This window comes from Lonchura striata, chromosome 11, assembly GCF_050655825.1.
Source record: "Lonchura striata isolate lonStrDom1 chromosome 11, ASM5065582v1, whole genome shotgun sequence".
Taxonomy (NCBI): Eukaryota; Metazoa; Chordata; class Aves; order Passeriformes; family Estrildidae; genus Lonchura; species Lonchura striata.
The window spans coordinates 9,907,501-9,924,576 of NC_140713.1; positions in this window are offsets into that span (position 1 = coordinate 9,907,501).

A 17,076-nucleotide genomic window follows, 5' to 3' on the forward strand; every position below is an offset into this window, starting at 1 on the left:
AAAGAATGATGGATTGGAGGTAATGCAAATTCACTACCATTTTATATGCTGGTGCCTTCTTCATAGACAGGAAACATAGCTCAGTATCATCTTGTAAAATGCCTTAACTGTAAAGGCCTAGTTCAGTGTTGAAAGTGCTTTTTAAAAATGGTATGTTGGAGCAGGGAAATGTAATTCAAATATTTTCCTCACGTCTCATTTTACAGACTGCTTTTTGGAGCAGGTGTGCGTTCAGATTTTCCCAGGCTAAGTAGGACATATGCTTATATGTGCTTGGTAATTAAAACAAATTAATAAATACAATTATTTGATTTTATGGCAACTTAAAAGTTAATACTGCTTAAAGGCATGTTAAATTTAAAGAGCTCACACAGAAGGGAAAAAATGCCCATTTAGGTAACTCAGTCTGCTTTGCTGATAGTAATTTTTTTAGTAAATTCATTCGTCCAACAAAAAATGCCTGTCTGAAAGTTCTGTAGCAGTTCCAAAAGGTGTAGCTCACAGGTCAAAGCCAGTATTCTGACAGAAACAGCACTTACAATATGAAGTAGAAAACCTTATCTGTGCTGGCATCTATTTTTCAGGTTGATGTCCAAAACTGGAATGTTTGGAACTCCTGTCCAAAACTCACAGGAGCCCACCTACAGCCTGGGACAGCCCTGGGGAGGGATGGAGGGAGCTGGAGGCAGCACTTGAGGATGTCACAATGAATAAGGAGAAGTGATAGCAAGCTCTGGATGAGACTTTTCTGGAAGGTTCTCATCTCAGTGGAATAAGTGGAGTTATGGGCTACTTAAGTTATATCTGTGCTTTCTTCTTTGTGGTTGTTCAGGAAAATTGATCTTTCTGGAGTAGTAAAAAGCTTATCTGTGGGGGAGAGGCTTTCTCAGAGGCTCATTTCAAGTGTAAGGAATGAACTTACTAGAAGTTAACACAAATCTCACCTTGTACTGCCTCAAATTCAGAGTGCATTTCTTTGATATAGGATAATAATGAGGGAATTCCACAACGTGTATATAGAACTGTTTTCCTAAAAATCTAACGCAAATTTTGGAGACTGAACATATGACAAATATAATTCACTTGGCTCAGTGCCCTAATGGGCGGTGCAGATCAATGCACTGTTGAAACCTTCGTAGATTATAACAGATCCTAGTGAAGTCAGGGAATATATTTCCATACACTTCAGGGAAGCCAGATTTTAACCCCAGATACTCTGAGCCTTAAAATCTGAGCAGACTCCATAAATTTCAGTGCATGATCAAGATGTAAGTATTTAGCTGAACTGCACTTTGAGGCTGAAGAAAGCTACCCTGGCTGCTTTCTGGGTAGCCTGCTTTGACTTGCTCAATTTTATTCTTTTATAAGGCCTCTACTCAAGAGACATGAAACAATTTTGATTTGAATTTTATTCCTGTGGATGGTGTGAACAGGTAGCTCTGCAGGGCAGACCCCTGCCCCCTCCATTCACCTCCAGTGAAGTGCAGAGCAGGGGCTGCTCCTCCTGCAGTATCTCTGCAGGGGTTATCAGCATTCACAGACGTATTTGGAAGCATTTGGATGGCTTCATTTTATTGAGAAATGCCTGTAATGCTGCACTGTTTATAAATTAATGTGCTCTTTTGAGCCTGGCAGAGATGTACAGTGCCTCCTCTTTACCTCCAGCCCTGTGGCAGCCCTGTGGCACCTGCTGCAGGGACCAGGGGTCCTGACCTGGTGGCTCGGGGCACTGTGACCACAGCCACCTCCACACGGGCTGGAGAGGCTGGCCCTGACATCTTTAACATGTGGGCAAGCATCCACCCCCTGCAAGGGCTGTGCTCTGCAGCCTCCCAGAGTATCCAGACTATAGAAGTATTTCTCCCAACAGCCTTTCAAAGCACTTGGAAGCTTGATGCAATTTCAAAGACTACAGATTGACTTACAGTATGGGATATAGTATTTTCACTTGCGCCTAAAAACGCTGTTGTGCGGCCAAAAATTCAATCGCCAAGAAATCACACATGGTTCACAACACAGCTCTTTGATAACATTAAAAGTATATGTAATATTTTGAAATCACTGGCCAATTATTTCTAATAGTTTCATGATAATTTATGTAGAGAATCTCTCTGTTGGATGTGTTCCTGCTTTGGTCTAAATGTATTTTTGAACACTCTGTCAAACATCCCCATTTGGCACCTATTTTGTTTCACTGAATTTCTTTAGTATGTCCAGATCTCTTGCCAATGTATTTGCAGAACATATTTTGACAGCTTTGTCACCAAATTTGTTACTTCTTGTGTTTGGAATGTGTACCAGAATTGCAGATATTAATGTGTGTGTGTGTTTCCTTTTGGTATAGACTCAAGTGGATAATGCCTTTGTCTTTTGTGATGATAAATATAATAAAGTGAGTGATTTTTTTTATTAATTTCACAATATATTAAGATTTAAAAATTGAGAACCTGTCATAGATGTATTGGTTTGTTTTTATGTTTGCAGCTAGAAGCATTCTGAGCAAAATACCCTTAAACTTTAAAGAGCTCTGATATTTCATTCTTATTTGAGCCTTTTAATAGAAATTTTATGTGCGAAAGTAGTATCTTCTCCCTCACTTTGCACACACATAGGTATGTGTATATATATGTATAATTTTAGTTCAATATGCTTGGATTAACTGAACTATTGAATTTCAATCTGTTGTGTTCTTTTATGAAATAGTCTTCCTATTGAGTTTGTTGGAGCTGAATGAAAATGGTGTATTTAAGGCTGATCATAATCTTTGCCATCATGTTTTTCTTAATATGGTTTTTCCAGATTAAAAGCAATGACAAGATAATTCCTGTTGAAATATAAAGGTCTTTGCTTTGTGGCTCTGCTGCTAGAAGGGGGTGGCTGAGCTGTTCCCCTGGGGCACCACATCACTTGTGTCTCACAGAATATTCTGAGCCGGAAAGGGCCCATGAGGATCATCAAGCCCAACTCTTAAGTAAGTGGCCCATACAGGGATATTTTGAAGACACAGCCTGGGTGTTCTCAGCACTCTGCTCAAACCAGCTGAGCTCCTCTGGGGGATGTTCCAGCCACACAATCTCTGCTCTGGCCCACTTTCCATGGCCTGGCACAGCTGAGGGTCCTTTACTGGCTCTGGGTGTGTGCAGACCAGGAGAGCACCACAAATCAGAAGGAATGAGCTGCATATCCATGCTGGGCTTTTCTATTGTCCACAGAAGTAGGCTGGAAAGATTTCATGAACTAAGTCACCTTTGGCTGTGGAGGCTAAATGTATGTGGAGGACCTCCATTAGAATTCAGTTTCAACACGGCCGTAGCTCCTGATTATTCTTCCCCTGCTGTGGATGGTTTTGTTGTTGGAAATACTTTTGGTCACCTTTAAAGATGATCTCCCACCTGCAGCACCGTGTGGGTCTGGGTGGCAGCACTTCCTGAAAGGGCAGGGTCCCCCAGGAGCACGAGAACCTCTGCCTGCCTCTCAGGGATGCTTTTCTGGGCCACTTCCTCAGTTCTTTACAAGCTGCTGCTCAGCTGGCACAGAGCTCTTTGATTTTTTGCCGCTGGCAGATTGGTTGTTTACTGTGCTGAGTAACACATATCAAATAGTAGATGAATCCTGAAACAGCTGGGTTTGCTGCTGATAGCACCTCTTCTTCCTATTTTTTGAAATGTGGGATTTGATTTTGAGATATCAGGGGTCTTTCTGAATTGAGATATATCACCTTTTACAAAGATTTGATCAAAATTTGTAAGTAGCAACAAAAGAAATATTGATTACTGGAATTATGTTGTATAAAAATACAATTTTTAATCTAAAACCAGCTCTAGAATAAAATCCAGATTATTTTTCAGTGGAGACAGTCATATTACACCCTTAGAATCTGTACCTTAATTTCAATTACCTCTGTAGACCTCTATATTTCTCTTTTCTAATTCATTAGTTCTATAAATAGAAATTAGATTTGATCCAGAAATTATTTTTTAAATTATATTTTGTCTAATCTTTTACAAAGAATGTGATATGTAATAAGAATAGAAAGAAAACATTCCCAATACAGTTTAGTTTTTAATTCTGATCCTCTGGTCTTATACAATAATGTCTGATTTTTTGAGCAATTTCTTCTGCTTATCTGGACAAGTTGAGACACAGACTGCAATCAGGGCAGAGACACAGTCAGGGCATCAGAGGCTCTTCATCAAAAAGAAATTGCATTAAGTTAAGATGACAAAAGTAGGCTATCTACTCTATGTCTGTACTAGTTATAGCATCTATACTATATAGCATTTTTGGGTAAATTATTTGTCAAGTCTGAAGCCCAGCATCAGCAAGGGCAGCAATCCTGTGCCAGCTGCTAGTATTCTCCAGAGAAATAGGAGCAATAGGCCACTGAAAGAGTCTGATCATAACATACTTTTCTTGCCATTAGAGAAGAGAATAACATAATAGCTGCTCCTCTAGGTTCAGAATACCAAAAAATTTCCTACAAAATAGTGGAGGCCAAGGCAAGATGTGGAATAAGTTAAAATTATAAAGAACAGACTGACCTGCCATTGATTCCATTTTCTTTTTGGTTGGAAATTTTTCATCACAGAATATATATTTTGCTTGTCAGATTTACTATTGACTTTCTTTGTTTCACGGAAATTCTGAAGTTTTGCTACTTGTTGAACTTTTTTGACACAGTGATAACACAATATAAATCAAACACACTAATCCACATGAAGTAAATCATCAGCTCTTCTGCATAATTCTGTTTGAGTGTTAGTAGAAGACCAGCTCTTCCAGACAACTTCTAACAGATTGCTAAATACGCAAATAATTTGCTTATTAGAGGTGATATTTATCAGAAAAACTCAGAAGAATGTATGCAGTGAAATATATTTATGGCCACATGAAAAATGAAGTGACCTGTTGGAGACAGCCTGTAGTTCCTCAGGAGCAATGAAATGTTTAGGAAGGTTCCATAAAACACATGAGATTATTGTGTATATATAAGAAGTAATAATGTCATCTGTTTTTTTTCTGTTTCCTGTTGATTGACTTTTATAGCTTGCAAGCATTATGCTGGATGGTAAATTGCAATAAATTTAATCAAGAATTATTTTATTCAGCCTACTAATGAGGAATAATAGCGTATGTATCAATTAGACATGTCAATTTGTGTGAAGAAATAGATTTACAAAGGGATAGTAGGTAAAAAAAATATCATTGGTATCAATTCACTTCATTATTTTTAATTTGCTGTGAATATTGAGTGCTTCCAACATAAAATCATTCCTCAATTAAAATAAAACAGCTGTACTCCTATCAGCTTTTCCTTGCTTGTTGTTGCTTACAGATTAGCAGTTGTCATTGGCTTCAGTCTCATGTAATTCCATTAATTTGCAACCATAAATGGATAAAAAAGAAAAGAATAATAGAAATCTTTGGCTTGGTGATGTCCTAAGTATTTTTTATAAATTGTTTTTATTCAGATTGCACTGAAAGGGCAGAACTACTGCAGCAGCAAGATTTGGGGGATATCAGACTGTGGCAAACCTCATCGTCTCTGCTCTTCAGCATCAGCAAAGCAACTTGGGAGCACTTTGTTCATCTGGCACTTTTTTATTGCTCTGGAGTCCTTTGTCTCCCAGGTGATGTGTGGTCAACCCCAAAAATGTGATGCCCACGTGTGCTCCAGTGCAAACAGAAAGGGCAAATCCTGGGGTGCTCAGGTTTGTAGCTGGGTTTTGCTGCAGGATGAACGAGCCTCTCACCTTCCTCTATTAGCGAGTCACTGCTCTTATTTCGAGTTCCAGGACATCACCAAGCATCTTTGTGTCTTTGAGTGGCACTGGTAACTCTGTGGTTGTCCTTATTTCTCTTCAAATAGATCAAAGGAGAAGCACAAGAGTTGCAGAAGCTACTTTTGCAAGCCCAGATGTGAAAGTGTGGTGAATAATTTCTTCTGCTAACTTCTGTTTTTCTAATAGTAAGTTCTTAGTGGCCTTACAAGGTTTTAAATTGGTCTACCTTACCTTGTTATCATCTAATTATTATTTTAATTGAATGTTTAAAAATATAGGTGTGTTAAAGTGTGTGGTATATAAGATATAAGAAACAAGCAAAAAAAAAATCAATAATTGTGTATTTTATAATTTAAGAGAAAATAATACTCTCTAAGATGACTGTGGCTACAAGAAATGAAGGTCAGCTGTACTTCTGATCATTTTTTTTCTGCAGCTGCTCTTGCAGATTTCCATACCTTTAGCTCCTTCTGATTAAAGGCACTTTATTGTGGTGTATTTCTATTTTTTTTTTTTTTGTACCAGTGAGAGCTTTTTGATAGAATCCCTAAAAGAGGACTTGTATTTGTAGGGAGACTAAACACATGGGATTTGAATCCTAGTTAACAGTGAATTCTCTATTACAGGAAGTAAAAGCTTATGAATATTTTCCTTGGCTCTGAAAGTGAGAGCTGACACTAGTTTATATTGGAGAATTTTAAGTAATGATTATGACAATACTTATCTGCTAATTTGTTTCTCCATGTCTGGAATCAGTATGCTAAATATGTGTGAAATTTTTTGGAGCTCATGCTAAAATTTCAACTAACTAAATACTTATCTGCTTTTCACTATTAAAATAATGATAGTAATAATAATAAATAATAGTAAACGTGGTAAATGTTTCTTTTTATGAATTCACTCAACTAAAGTAGGAGATCATGGCATAAGCTGAACACATCTTCATTATTTTGATAAATCTAGAGCAATGTCTTTTAACACCAAAGGCTTGTTAGAAAAAAGCCTGTGTGAGTTTTTTTAATGCCATGCTTTTGTATAGGTATCTACATATTTCAAAACTGACTAAGAAGAGCTGATTGCCACAAACACTCCTAACATACAGATATGTGTAATCTATAACAGTATCTACAACAGGACTTGAGCTAATTCATTTATCTCAGTTAATATATCTGTGCAAGCTATCATGCTAGGTTTGATGCCAAACCTCTTGAGTGATGCTAAAGAATTTTCCCAGTTGTACTACAAGCATAAGAAAGCTTTCAAACTGAGGGAGAAAATGACTAAACAGGAAATTCATATTACAGGCTCGATTGCTGAATTTCTTAAAATGTAAATTATTATGAGTTGGGATACTGTTATTTACAAATAAACTTAGTTTTATCAGTTAGTTATCAACAGTTACTGTCAATCATTTTTTATTTCCTGTTCGTATGCTTGAATCTGTTAATGTTTTAAGTTGTCTGTGTCTTGTGTCTTTTTAGTGTTGGAATTATGTTGAGCAATATGATTGCCTCTTTAAGAAATGTGGTCATTGTTTTTATTAATACATGTGGGATATTTTTTAATCAGTGTACTTATTTCTGCTTGACATTGAAGAACAAACCTCAGAATGCCCTCTCAGTTCACTGAGAGGATCTCGAGTTAAAGGATGGCTCCCATGGAACAAGAGGAGGCTGCAGCATCATTCAAACGCTTCTGGTGCTGCCGAGCTCCTGCCCGAGAGCTCAGTGCAGCCTCCAGGGGCATTCCCAAAGATCCAGCTGCTGCAGCTCTGTGCCTCTTTCTTGTTCTCTTTCTACAAAGATTCATCTCTGCTCTCCCTCCAGGTGGTCTCTGGTGCAGACTGACCTCTGTCCATGCTGCCAGAATGCTGCTGGGCCCCTAGCACAGGTCAGAATGAAAACACTCAATTTTATTTCTCTGGGAAGAACCATCACCAGCCAGAAATGCACATATTATTCTTGCTGGAGACTGATGCTTCTGTTACTTGACTGTTGTAGCACCCAAACCTTAAACTTACAAAATTGTAACATTCCTGATATGAAAATTGGCTTAATGGGATAAGGACTCAAATGATAAAAAGAGAACAAATTATTATATTTATTTTTTTAGGCTCTTGCAACGAGTTCCTCATAATTTTCATGCAGTACGCTATTCTTCAAATCACAAGCAATTTTTAACACCAAGGTTGAAGTTAATGTTATCAACCATGTGCCTTAGTAAAAGTACTCTCCCAGTTTGGATATTATTTCTCTGTGTGCAGCTGTGAGTGAGTTTACAGGCTTAGCAAAGCCATAAGTGATTTGCTTTGTACAGCTATTTGGTATTGCCCTCCACACCAATAATCCTTTAGTATAATAAAATACATGTCTTTCCTTCTTTACTAGAAGTTATAGAGAAATCTTCTGATCATCCAGCTATGAAAAGCACCATGACTGGTTCTGCCCAGAAGCTGCATGAATACATGTGGAGCAGAAAAGTTGCTCTTTATAGCCAGCTGTAAAATTCTTTCAAGCCCTGTTAATGTTCAAGCCTGAGAAGGCTTTTCTCACCAAGATATAGAATAGCTTCAGCATACCAGCCTTCAGCAGTGTGTGTGAGTCAAGGTTTCACTCCAAGCCTACACTTTCCTGATGAAACTCAAAGTCAGCCAGCCCATTTCAAGAAGAAAAATGTCATTTGGTTCCAGTGAGTGTCCACAGAACACACTCCAGATTTGAAAAACGTTGTAATTAGTTGCTTTTGTGTCTTTAGTACACAGTGCAAATGCTGTAAAATGTTTTTCACATGATGCAACATTGCCAGCAGATAATCACTGGAGCAGTAAACCAAAAGAATTTGTGTATATCCTACAAGCTGCAGGAGGATAAGAAAATGTAAACAAAACCCAACAGCTGAATTTTTCAGATGATACCATTCCTTTTCTATTGTTAAACTGATTTGTTTTTAAGTGCTACTTTTTTCAGTTTCTCTAGAAATTGATTAGAGAACCCTAAACCAATGTTGTGAAAATTCTTTTGTTTCTGTCCTAGTTTTGACTGTGTGAATCTTTTTAGAACATTTTCAGTTTAATTATGCAGCACTAAAAATTGCAATTAAACTGAATTTGCAATTGAAACTGCTCATTTTAGTTAACTGTCAAATTTACTATGGTGTTGTGAAATAGGGGCCTTTATTATTATGAGGTGTTTTGAAAAAAATTGCTTTTTAAACAGGAGTAAAATGTCATATCTCTCAGTCCTATTCCAAAAAGCTAAGAATTTAAAGAGATACTTGACCAGTGAAGATAGTAACTCTCTAAGCACACTGAAGTTTCTTCCAGGTGATGTCTTAAAATATTGGTAAACTTCAAGTATGGACAGTATTGAATAAAGTCTTCTTTTTGTGTATTTAATATCTTTTGTGAAACGTGCTTTTCAAAGGTGGGTGGAAGGCTAAAGTTGCTTTAAAGTAGTCCAGTGATAATCTACTTGTCTTAGGGATATCTGACATGTCCTGTTTTGCAGGATGCTATGATGCAATTTGATGGATATTGTGTATTATATGAGACTGTACAAATCTTAATATCTCTGTTCCTCTGTTTTAGCATGTGATGTACAGCTCTGTGTACATAGAGCAGCTCAGATGAGTGTCTGAGACTACCCTTTCCCTCTAAGCCCTAGGCATTTTTATCACTGTGCCAATAAAAGGAAGGGGATTTATGGGGTACTGCTTTTTAATTCATTCAATTCTCTGTTCATTGTGAGGTTAATGTTGTTGATCTATTTTTCTCTTGAAACAAATAAAAACAATATGTGCTGACACTGAGTTTGACTTTTGACATGGGAGATAGAGGTCAACATTTAATTCTATATTTATAGACTACATGAACAATATTATCTGTATTAAAAACCGTTCACTCAGTCCTTGTCATTTTACAACTTAGTTCAGTAGCTTATATCACATTGAACGTTTTCTCCAACTCTGATCAAGGTGCCATCATTCACAGCACTTCACTTAAAGAGTTGTCAGCCTTTCCATTAAAAACACTTTTTTTCAGGGGTTCACAGCTTGACTAGCTAAAAGAATTACACCAAGACTGACCTGGGGCTTTTTTTTTTAAGCCAATTATCCATAAAAATATATCCCAATCCTAGAACCCAACCCAAATAAAGAGAGGGATTGACTTGTATGACACATAAGCAATGGCCATTTTTATTTTTGAAAATGATGTGATTTATCAAGCAGGTATAACACTGCTTAAATATTTAACCATTTCTTTATACCTGAAATATTCTTGGCTGTGTATAAGAGGTATTTGTTTGTCAGCTTTTAGGTGCCTCATGTCCAATCTACTGAGTAACTTGGGTACCAGTGCCAGGGTAATGATGTGATGATTGTAATGAGTGTCAGGTACAGTTGTACCTGTGTAAGCCCCCTCACAGAGAAACTTACACTTCTGGAGGGTGTTGTCCTTCTCAAATGAAAATAATAAATTTTTGCTCTTCAGGAAAGGTGAAGGAAGAACAATCCCATTTTATTTTAGTGGCTAGTACAGTTGTGCATGAGCATTTCTTGGGATATGGAAAAGGACTTTCAGATCACTTCAGATCAGGTAAAATGACTTCACTGAGGCATCTTTACATTTTCTGGGCTGTTCTGACATTTCTAGGTGTAAGGTGTAATGGCCTTTGCTGATTTTTAGAAGCTAAGGGCTGGCACATGTAAATGTTCTTCTCTTCTTGCTTGCAGGATGAAGGCCTATGCTGTACTTTTATATACAGGAAAGAAACTGAATTATCAATGCAATTATTATTAATCTGCGTTTATTTATAGAGATTATCCAGTATTCTTTCAGTCAATGGCAAGAAATATGAGATTAAAGTTGTCTTTCTATGCAAAAAAACAGTAATATTTTCCACTGCTTGCTTTTTTCATCTATGTACTTCCTTGGTAATAACAAGAACAAACAAAATAGAATAACCCACACGGTTTAATCTATGTGTTTTTAAAATATCTTAGCATGTACCATATTTATGTAAAAATCCTTCCTAAAATAGCTATTGCAATCTGTAAGTTTTTGAAATATGTGAGGTTTTATATTAATATGCATATACATTGGTCCGTAATAACTGCCAAGGTATTTCAGGTAAGGTTTACAGAAATTCTTATGCATTTTTAAAGTGCTCTGTAATTCATATATCTTTATCAGAAAGCAGAGAATCTGCCACATTTTGTATGTGACTATCTTAATAAGGGCTGTGAAACTGAAACAGTGATGGATCATGTTACATACCAGGCATATCTGAAAAGTTTTTCATTAAAATGAACTCGTAAAGACTCTTAGTGCTTGCTTCTCAGCAGATGGCAAGAGGTGTTTATTTGCCTTATGGAATTCTTTCTGTTTATATACAGAGAAACGGAGAGGACGGCTCTGCAGGATCCAGTTAGTACTTGTAGGAGTATTTAAAATATATATGATTACTATTAGCACTAAAAGTTCCGTTATACACTCCTTTTTTAACTAGTTCTACCTTTGCATTAAAACTGTTCCAAGCATTGGACTTTCTTGGAAAAAAATATATCTTCCTGCTGTGAAACCCAGTATGATAAAGATTTTAATATAAGGGCTTTTTTAAAGTCAAATCTTTTCCACTCTGTGCCTTTCTTTCCTTCTGTCTGCCTGATTCGCTATTAAATAGCTCCTGCTCTATTTCTGGCACTTATGAACTTTATTTCTCTTTCCTTGTCCTTTTTCTTTCCATCTGTTTGCTGGTTTCATTGTCTCCTAGCTGCCGTTCCCCATTATTATATCCTTCAATCTGCAAATCCTCTCCCATATGTGCTCTTGTCCTTCCCTAGGCCTCCTGCCTTTTGATTTTTTCCAGATCTCATTTCCTTTTCACCTGATCTGGCTTTATTCAACTCTGCTCTTGTCTTTCTGCCTGTCTCAGGCCTCCCTTTTTCCTTCTGTCCAGTTGTGAATCCATAAACTAAACAAGACTTTGGCAGAAGTCAACAAATGTGGTGTTCAGACCAAACCTGACAGCTGGAAAAGGAAAAAGGGGATGCAAAAGCCAAACTTTTGATTAGACTGGTGTGAATACTTTTTAATGAACAAAACATTCATTGAATGTAACCTCTTCTGCTTTCAAAGTTTCCTGCAACAGATTGAGACATTCTGTATTTTATGTAGTTAATATTATTTATGAATTTTATTTGAACATATTCCTGATATGTTTGTAGCAGTTTATGCTAGGAACCATGCTTTGTACTGTCTTGGGCATTTGCAAGGATATAAAATGTTATTATTTGAATTTCTGGCTTGGGTGAATTATAGAATTAGGAATTGTGCAGATTGGAGACTTCAGCAGTATAAAATTAAAAATTCATAATTATAGTTAGGGAATTGAAATTTAATTTAATATGTGATTTGAAGTTGGAATTTGTTTTTTCTAGAAAGATTTAAAGAACTGCCAAATATTATCACATCAAATGACATTTTAAGTCGGAATGGACCAAATGTCAGTTATTTTTGCCAAATTCCTGTAAAATTCCTGAACAAGTAATCTTCCTAATTTGCCTGCTCTCTCTAAGTTTGGTACCTCGCATCTGTGCTACCCAAAAATAAAACTTTAATTATTTGACTGGCTTGGGTTTTGGGTTTTCTCTGCTGTGCTGCTTTACTGACGAGAGATGCACCATGTCTGCAGGAGTGTCAGAACATTTACATGGGTAAAAGCCCATTAGGAGTACAGGCACCTGTAAATAGCAAAAGTATTGACTCCCCTTGCCTGAAAATATCAAAAATATCTTGAGACAGGCTGAATTTTGAATGAAAGACTAAAAGGCTACTCTGATAATGGTATACTCTGTCCGCAAACCCCTGGTTAAAGAGCATCCCCTTCACCCAAAACCACTTCAAAATGCCCAGTCTTATTTTAAAGAAGTAAAATTAAAACCCTAACATTGTTTCTATGATAACAGCATTTTAGTTACAGCTCCCAATTAAACAATTAATTCCCCAGTCTGAAGGCGTCAGACTGGATTACATTCTTTGTTAAAGGAGAAAAGAAAGAATCTCCTGTCTGGTGACCTTTATTTTGGCTGAAGGCTAATAGAAATAGACATTGAGCTCTAGAGAGAAAATTCTCCCAGGAATTGTGCATACTGATATTACTTTATTTACATTATTGTTTTCTAATTCAAATAAGAGTGCTGCTTTTGGGGCGACGTGCACCATTTCCCCGCATGGCTTTGTAGCTGAAGCTCTGCCAGCGGCTGTGGCCTCGGCGGGTGTTGGGGCCCTTCTGTCCCTCGTGGCAGCCCCTCTGCAGGGGCTGGGGCTGCTGCTCCTGCTGCTGTTCCCCAGCAGCCTGTGCCCCATTCTGCCTGGGGAAAGCCGGGCCTGCCCTGCATGGACGCCCTCAGCTGCTGTTTGTGTGCCGCTCTGCACCACGGGGCTGTTTCCTTGGGTTGTGTTGCCTTTGTGCTGCTGTGGCACAGGACAGGCTTAGACCTCCCGAGAAGACCCTGGTGTGATGGCAGGGATGGAGCCTCCTGTCTGCAGAGCTGTGGCAGAGAGTGAGGAGAAAGAGCTGCAGGAGATTGTTAGAAGCTGCTGGTCAGAGGTAGGCAAAGGAGGAGATCTTCCTGGAAGGACAAAGAGCATGAGGGGCTGTATCTGAGGGTCTCTCCTGTGGGGCATGTTTGGGTGTAACCACTTAGGAGTTCACAACCCTTCTCTGGTGCCCCTTTTAGCACAAGCAGGCACGTTCACATCAGAGTTTCACCTACCTGCATTGTAGAGGAGTTTGAGTGGAATAACAGGTAGAGCATATCTCTGGGATTTGTACAGGGCAGTGGTCCTCCACATTAGTATTGATTCCACCCTTGAGACAGAGGCTCTCCTCTGTTAAAACAGTGCCACAGGAATTCCAGATTCCTGAAATTCCCTCCTGGAGTGTCTGAGCAGTCTGCATTGAGCCATATCTTGCTGGCTTATGAGCTCCTCTTGCCCACGTGCAGTAAGCACTGTGTCTCACCAGTGCCACATCCAGGCACAGCTTCTAAATGTTTTTCACTGGACTGTGTTTTGTTTGTTTATTTGGTTGGTTTTTTTTAAGTACACTTACAGTTCTGGGGTAGAGAAGCCCTGGCTGGGAAAGTTGATTTTCCTCTGTTCTGAAACAAAACCAAGAGAACAGTTTTCTATGATATTTCTCTGTCTTGCAGGCTATCCCAGTGGCCTCACTCTTGAAGAAGAGGAGAGTGCAAGGAGCCTTCTGCTCCTAGAATGAAGAGGAGCCCATGCCTTTGGACTGGCAGCACCAGTGCTTTCCTGGCTGATGATGCAGGGACATTGAGCTTGCTTTAGGGCAATTCAGTAATTTCCCTGGAACAACATACCCTCAGGAGTGGAAGTTCTGCAATGAAATATACTTTGTCCAGGAAATGCTTTATTGCTCTCTGCCTAACAACAGCCCCTCACATGGAACTTGCCTGTAAGTGTGCTGTTTTACATCCATTTACTTCAGTTTTTACTCTTGTGAAAGAGAAGAGAGGAAGATAAGAAGTAATGTTAGGAGTCTAATATCTGCTGCTATTTGTTATGAAGGTTCTGTCTCCTATGACACTCTTTGCCCATCTTAACTGGTAATGTTCCTCCAAAACTCAAAAAAGCTAGCGCAGCAGTAATGAATCTTTGCTGACAGACATCAGATGTTTTTCTGGGGTTTTAAAGAGTCTAAAAGAAATCAAATTATTCAGTCTTCAGAAAAGTTAACAGGTGTTCATATCAGAGAGGTAATGAAATATTGCCTCAGGTAGGGAAATAGTGCTGTAGTGCACCAGTAAATCAGAACGCTCTTCTTGTTCCGAGCTGACTGAACTTGCTTTCAGTAGTTCAGCATATCTTTGTTTATAAATCTAAATGCTATTGTGTTGTATTGTACTTTGCAGTGTAATAAATTGTAACATTCAACATTAACTGGTCAGGCTTCAGTGATAACAAAAGTTCAGCAGGCTGGTGGCACTCTGATCAATATTGCCTTCTATTTATAGTATTGTTACAAATTGAAGTTTTATTTAAATTAGACAATGCTGAGAAGCTTACAGTGGATCAATAAACTAAAATACAGTAACGGATTTTAATTCATGGCTGATATGCTGCTAGTCTTTTGTCACATGCATCCTTAACGTCCCCTAAACAAAATCACATTTACATATCTTCTTGTCTGGCAAAGCTGCAAAACTGTTTCAAAGAAGGAAGATTGTGCTGTGCAATGAGCAGGAAAGATGTTGGATAGGAGGGGAAAAGACCAGATAATTTCTGTTTGGTTGGGGTTTTTTTGTGTGCTTGTTTTGCTGTTTTTCTCTTAGTGAATCAGTTTAACCTGAGCTATATTTGGTGTACACCATATAGATGGTGCTCGTGCTTGAATTCTGCTCTGCTATTCACACCAACATTTCTCCAATGGCAGCAGAACTGTTTTTATGTTACTTCATCTCTGTTATGAGATTAAATTAGTAGTTAATATGATATGTCTTGTTCTCAGGGACCATCACCAGCTTTTGGGGTTGATTGGGGATATGACAACCCAAAGACTACTGAACAATATATTTAGTACTTTTGCTTGAATTAAAATATGAGGTTTTCTTGCAATTATTAGAATTTGATTTCTGTCAGCCCTATCTAATCATTAGGTGATAGTTCATATGTAAGCCACCAACAATATCTGAGCAATCAGCCCTGGGTGTGTGCATTGGCTGAAGACAAAGGAATTGATGTGTTCCTGCTGACACAAGAGGAATGGTCAAGAATCTTAATTATATATTAATCATCATGGTCAGCTGGCACAACCAAAGTCCCTCTCAGACAATTCAAAATAAACTTGGAATAATGGTGTCAGAAAATCACTGCCGAGCTTTTACAATGCCACTGATTTATCTGAAGAAGAGTTTTGAGATGGGTGATTAATTGGGAGATTTGCCATTATACACTTTAAATTTTTTTTAAGTCTAAATATTCTTAGAAAAATTCCCTTTTGTTCTTCCAATAGCAGCTTAGGTGCTTTAGAGCTGAGGGGATAGTTCAGCCTGACCTCCTAAATGTTGCAGATAAGAGAAAGAGATTAAAAAATGCCATATATACCATATGTCTAACAAGATTTGTAAGTTTATTCCCCTGCCAAAAAAGATCCAGCCCACTTCCAACATAGTAGCTCTAACTGGCAAAGCCTGGGCTAGGTGTCCCTCTCCCAACATGTCCTGACCCTTCAGATGTCCTGCTGCTTTACACACAGACTGGGGGTCCTGTGCACTTGTCACAGGCACAGTAACAGATCCTTCTGTGTCTCTGTTCTAGACTCCACTTTTTGAATCCCACTGCTTTTCTTCCTTCCCACAAGATGCTTCAGGCAAGACCAGAAGCGGGCCAAAGATTTAAAATACCTGTTTTTGAGAAGGCTGTGGCAGAAAGGCTTACAGAGAAAACAGATTAGTGGGAAATGAAAAAACAAAAGTTCTGGATTAATTAAATAAAACACGTCTTCTCTACCTGAGATTAACTGTTCTATCTGTCACGCCTGGAGATAGACAAAGCATGGGTGTTTGTGGCAGATGTTTGGGGGAGTGTGTGAATCTTCCTCCTGATGTCTGGATGTGGGAGGCACAGCACAGCCAGTGCCACAGGGATGTGGATGGTTAGAGGGGTGATTGTAGAGGATCCTTGAGACACTAAAGAGGTATTTGCCTTTCTCTCATTGTCCATCTGGGAAGTGTGCACAATAACAAATTGGGGTGGGGGACATCCCAGGTGGGCATGAAGGGCACTGAAAATCATCTCATTTGTGGCAGGGTCTGAGCTCACAGCAGAGTAACAGCACAGCCGAGTGTTTTGCATTTCTCCCAGTCTGCTGATTCTTTTGTCCTCTGAGTTATCTGGTTCTCAGGGTCAGCAATCTTTCCATACTGGCAGATACTTATGTCTTCTGAGGTTTTGCTTTCCTTCTGGCCTTGTGTTTCTCTACAAGTCTCTAAGCCTTTTAAAAAATATTTTTATTTTTCTTCCTTCTTTCCTGCCACCAGGTTATTCCTCCTCTTTCCACCTACTGCTGAGGCTGCTGCCTTCTCAGTGTGTGAAGTACCATTCACATCAAATAAAGAGGGAAGTAGAGCAGGCTTTTAACTTCAGCTGTGGGCACAGCTGGGGGGAGCTGCTTTCTAGCAGCAGGAAACATTGTCTTCTTGTTCTGTAAGAATTTCTGAGGCTGGTTTTCCCAGATCAAAATGTAAAAGAGACTCCACTTCATCC